Source organism: Ursus americanus, chromosome X, assembly GCF_024610735.1.
Source record: "Ursus americanus isolate L20-20 chromosome X, mUrsAme1.1.p, whole genome shotgun sequence".
NCBI classification, from domain to species: Eukaryota; Metazoa; Chordata; class Mammalia; order Carnivora; family Ursidae; genus Ursus; species Ursus americanus.
Genome location: NC_142164.1, coordinates 74,637,225 through 74,642,904, shown reverse-complemented (window position 1 = coordinate 74,642,904; position 5,680 = coordinate 74,637,225). Strand labels below are relative to the sequence as shown.

Sequence of the window (5,680 nt, the reverse complement as noted above, 5' to 3'; positions counted from 1 at the left end):
TGACAAGGGTGCCCACTTGTGCCATTATATTTCAACATAGTACTAGAAGTCCTTGCAACAGCAAACAGACAACAAAAAGGGGTAAAAGGTATACAAATAGGCAAAGAAGAAGTCAAACTCTCTCACTTCGCAGATGACAAGATACTCTATATGGAAAACCCAAAAGACTCCACCCCCAAACTACTAGAAGTGATAGAGCAATTCGGTAATGTGGTGGGATACAAAATCGATGCTCAGAAATCAGTTGCATTTCTACACATGAACAATGAGACTGAAGAAAGAGAAATTAGGGAATCCATTCCATTTACAATGGCACCAAAAATCATACGTTATCTTGGGATTAACCAGAGACGTAAAGGATCTATATTCGAGAAACTACAAATCACTCTTGAAGGACATTGAAGAAGACACAAAAAGATGGAAAAATATTCCATGCTTGTGGATTGGAAGAATAATCATAGTTAAAATGTCTATGCTACCCAGAGCAATCTACACTTTCAGTGCCATCCCTATCAGAATACCAATGACATTTTTCAAAGAACTTGGAATAAACCGCCCTTAAATTTCTGTGGAACCAAAAAAGGCTCCAAATTGCCAAGGAATTGTTGAAAAGGAAAAACAAAGCTGGGGGCATCACGTTGCTAGATTTCAAGCTATACTACAAAGCTTTGATCCAAAAGACAGCATGGTACTGGCACAAAAACAGACACATAGATCAATGGAACAGAATAGAGAACCCAGAAATGGATCCTCGGTCTTTGGGCAACTAATATTTGACAAAGCAGGATAAAACATCCAGTGGAAAAAAGGCTGTCTCTTCAATCAATGGTGCTGGGAAAATTGGACAGCTCTATGCAAAAGAATGAAACTTGACCACTCTCTCACATCATACACAAAGATAAACTCCAAATGGTTGAAAGTCCTCAATGTGAGAGAGGAATCCATCAAAATCCTAGAGGAGAACATAGGCTGCAACCTCTTTGACATTGGCCACAGCAACTTTTTTCATGACACATCTGAAAAGTTAAGAGAAACAAAAGAAAAAAATGAACTTGTGGGACGTCGTCAAGATCAAAAGCTCCTGCACAGCCAAGGAAACAGTCAAAAAAAACGAAGAGGCAGCCCACAGAATGGGAGAAGATATTTGCAAATGACCCTACAGATAAAAGACTAGTATCCAAGATCTACAAAGAACTTCTCAAACTCAATACATGTGAAACAAATAATCAAATCAAAATATGGGTGGAAGATATGAACACTTTTCCAATGAAGGCATACAAATGGCTAACAGGCATATTAAAAAATATTCAAAATCATTAGCCATCAGGGAGATTCCAAATAAAACCACATTGTGATACCACCTACACCAGTTAGAATGGCAAAAATTGATAAGGCAGGAAACAACAAATGTTGGAGAGGGTGTGGAGAAAGGGGAACCCCCTTACACTGTTGGTGGGATTGCAAGTTGGTACAGCCACTTTGGAAAACAGTGTGGAGGTCCCTCAAAATGTTAAAAATTGAGGTACCCTATGACCCAGCAATTGCACTACTGGGTATTTACCCTAAAGATACAGATGTAGTAAAAAGAAGGGCCATATGCACCCTAATGTCCATAGCAGCATTTTCCACTGTAGCCCAACTGTGGAAGGAGTCGAGATGCCCTTCAACAGCTAAATTGACAGAGAAGATGTGGTCCATATATATAATGGAATTTTACTCAGCCATCAGAAATGACGATTACCCAACATTTGCAGCAACATGGATGGGACTGGAGGAGATCTTGTTAAATGAAATACATCAAGCAGAGAAAGACAATTATCATATGGTTTCACTTATTTATGGAACATTGGGAATAACAGGGTGAACATTAGGAGATGGAAAGGAAAAAATGAAGGGAGGAAACAGGAGGAGACTAACCAATGAGATACTATGGACTCCGGGAACGAAATTGAGGGTTTTAGAGAGAAGGGATGGGGGGTTGAGGTAGCCTGGTGATGGTTATTAAGGGGGGCATGTATTGCATGGAGTGCTGGGTGTTATACACAAACAATGAATCATGGAACACTATATCCAAAACTAATGATGTACTTTATGGTGTCAAACATAACATCATCATCATCATCATCATCATCATCATCATCATCAAAGACCCCATTTGGAAAGGCACCTGCAGGGTAGCATTCCAGGACTGTTACAAGATATACCAGTGTGTGTTACTATGATGAAGAGAAAGGTTGCACACAAGAAGCATAGGAGGAAGCCCACTTCCCAGCCTCAGAAGAACGTTGTGGTCTGCAGAATTTGGCATGGATAGAAAGATGGAGATGAACCTCTAGCACAGTAGAAGGGAACCGTTCTGGATCCCTCTTTGTATCTTAACAAATATGATGGATTTGACTGTGTTTATGGATCGGAACTTCACAGAGATAAGAGAGTGTCATCACTTCAAGTCCTTCCTAATATAGTTGCATCCTCTAGAATCAGTGATACACACTTAACAGAAATTATTACTGGTAGCAGTAGAACATATTTTTGAGACAGAGGAAGGTTTCAAAAATGAGTGGAAGGGGATTGTCTTAGCTCAGGCACCTGTCATGAACACATTGTTTTACATTACCTATGAGAAAGTTTCAGTATTCTATATGTATCAGATCTTAGATGATTATAAAGACAGTGACCTACGCATCCTTCCAGATTCCAGTGATTCTTCTTCTGCAGAGAGGGAACTAGGAGAAGTTGTAGATAACCTAGTAGGCAAACAGGAGGAATATGCCAAAGATGATGGCTGAAAGAGAACTGGCATGGTCATTCATTAAGTAGAAACCAAACTTTGTGTACTTCAATGATTTGATGATGATTTCCATATCTATGTCTATGACTTGGTAAAAACATCTTAGAGATCATCTTGAAATTTGCCACATATGTGAGACTATTTGTAAAATCTATACATACAAAAGGTCTTGATTGCTTTCTAATTTGTAAGAATAGTCTTCTCCCTTTTTGCTTGCTTTTGCCTGGTGAAAGAAAAAAAAAAGAAAAGAAAGGAAAGGAATGAAAGAAAAGAAAAGAAAAGGAAAGGAAAGGAAAGGAAAGGAAAGGAAAGAAAAGAAAAGAAAAGAAAAGAAAAGAAAAGAAAAGAAAAGAAAAGTCGGGGGGGGGGAGGGAGGAAGGGAAGGAGAGAGAGGAAGGGGGAAGGGAGGAAGGAAGAAACTTCCACCATCTCATTTTTGAAAGAAACCTTTGCCCTTCTCTCCAAACTTTTAACTACTTCTCCACAGGAGAATGATTTATCTAATTAGTCTGACATCCAGTGGTCCTTATTTTCACCTTGGGTGGTGGTAATAGGTTAAAGGCAGCTGAACACCTCTTGCCTCATTCTTTTGGGCAGTTGAACTCTCTGCGCTCACTGAAATGTGAAGCTTCCTGAGATATTCAGTGTGACTATCTGGGTGAGTGTCTTTGTAACCTCAACTATCTCCGCAGGTGATTTCAAAAGTCTAATTTCGGGAGGAATGGGAAGTCCATTTTAGTCTCCTTTCCAAGTTGGATTAAAGTAAGGCTAACATTTTGCTCCCTTTCTGATACTTTCACCTATTGTTGAACTTGGTTCAAAATCAAGAGGGTAATTACTTTGCATTTTAGTATATAAGCATAGGCTGAGAAACCAAGCAAAATTGATAGGAAGGCAAGTATTTGGAAGTAAAACCCCAAGTGGACAAATGAAAGTTGGCCATCAATGGCATTAGGGTCTCTGTTGTCTGCAGTAGCTCTGGCTGATGCCCACAGACATGGAGTGGGTTTCAACAGACGCAGGCTGTGCAGGCCGACTTTGCCACAAATGGGCTTTGCCAGCCCAATGGGGGATTAAGCCAACCTCTATTCTAGTCACAGGGTGAATACTGGGTATAGCTAGGGTTGGCAGTTATGTCTAGGATCGCATAATGAAAGAACAAAAACCTGGAATCAGACAAAGATACGGATTTATTTCTTATGCCAAGAGATAATCTGGAAAATTTTAAATTAGGTATTAGATTCGATTCTTGGGGGACTTCCAAGACCCAGAATATGAAGTGGGCAAGGCACTTGCTAAGAATAAGAAAGGCTGAAAATAGGCTTTATTCTCTTATGACAACCAGTGGGTTCATCTTTTATGGTATCTTAGCATAGGTTAGAATCAGTGTTTGGTGATCAATATGCTTATTGATGTTTTAAGTGCTGGCATTGGTAGATAGAAATATAATAGTTATTTGTTAGGGTTTTCTTTTTAATTTTTCACTTTATACCATTTCTTGGCTGGGCCTATGAAAGTTATGTGCAGAAAAGAGTGAGCCCCACTGCAGCAGAAAAATAAGTAATGGAAAGAGCTATATGTGTTCCATTATTAAAGGCATTAGTGAAGTTTTAAAAAGTTTGAAAAGTATACAAGGTTTTGGAGAGAAGCACTTGGCCAAAGCCAGTGCTTTCTCATTGGGCTTCTAACAGAAGCTCCATTAAGCAGTAACAGGCCTTGGACTTCTGCAACTTTGGGTCTGAGATTCACAGCAGTACAATTAACCACTTGGGAAATATCTTTCAAATTAGCTTACGTTCACAGGTCATGGAGTCCAGACTACCAGCACAGACAGACTGGCATCCTGCTGGGGGTGAAACCAAGAAGATACACTCTTGTCTTCCATGTTCTCTCTGTCTACTTTTCTTCCTTTTGATGCCACTAAGTCTCTGCTCAGATATTTGATGACAGCAATGCAGGTCTGTATTACCTATTGTACTAAGTCCTGGGGACATAAATTTGCTTGGGATATCTGTTCTAGTAGCTGGGGATTAGTATGCTTTTTAATTTTGGGATGTGAGGCTGATACTGTAACAATCTTATGAGCTATTGAACCTGTGGACTCTTAAAAATGCATGACATGCAGTTGTGGGGTTAGATTGATTCAGCTCCTGAAGTTGTGAAGGAGCTACATCCAATCAAGAGGAAGACAGTCCAGGCTGCAGCTTCTGAAGGAACCCCCTATCTGTACAGACATCATTGCAAGATCTGTATGGCTGAAATGAGAAAAGCAAGAAATTGGGAAAAGCAGGATTTCGGACTTTACTGCCTTTGGACTTTAAAATCGAAATTTATATTGGAGCATTCATTTCTCCCTTGGAGTCTAATGGTTGGCATGGGTTTCATATAGTTCAATTTGAGGCATTTTTATTATACTGTTGACGTTGTATTATTTGGAGCATTTAATGCTATTTTTGAGGCTCATTGTGCAACCTTTGTAAGCTATAGCAAATAATGTGTCTGGACATAATTGTAAATTGGGGATAAAATAGTGAGTGAATCCCCAGCCTGGGTTGTAATATAGCCTTGGAGTTAATTTAATTACTGTTCTATTTTGACTTATTTCAGAGTCTTCCAGGGGCAAAAGCAGAACTGCTCACCAGTCTTACACAGATGGGAGCAAGACATTCCTAAAATACTACTGGTCTCCCCCAAAGGGGGACAAACCAAGTCCTGTTTGTTAACACTCGTCTTGGATATTAATCACTGTGGCTTAAGAGAAAAAATACCCAAAGGTATGAAGGGATTTATCCTCTGCTTCTGTCTGTGTTTCTGACTTGAGAAAAAAAAAGAAAGAGAAAGAAAGAAAGAAAGAAAGAAAGAAAGAAAGAAAGAAAGAAAGAAAGAAAG

At 39.4% G+C, this 5,680-nt stretch overlaps 1 pseudogene; it reads left to right on the top strand.

Moving 5' to 3' along the window:
- Positions 1–2,218: 2,218 nt before the first annotated feature.
- LOC123778470 (spindlin-3-like) lies at positions 2,219–2,897 on the top strand (annotated as a pseudogene).
- Positions 2,898–5,680: the final 2,783 nt, after the last annotated feature.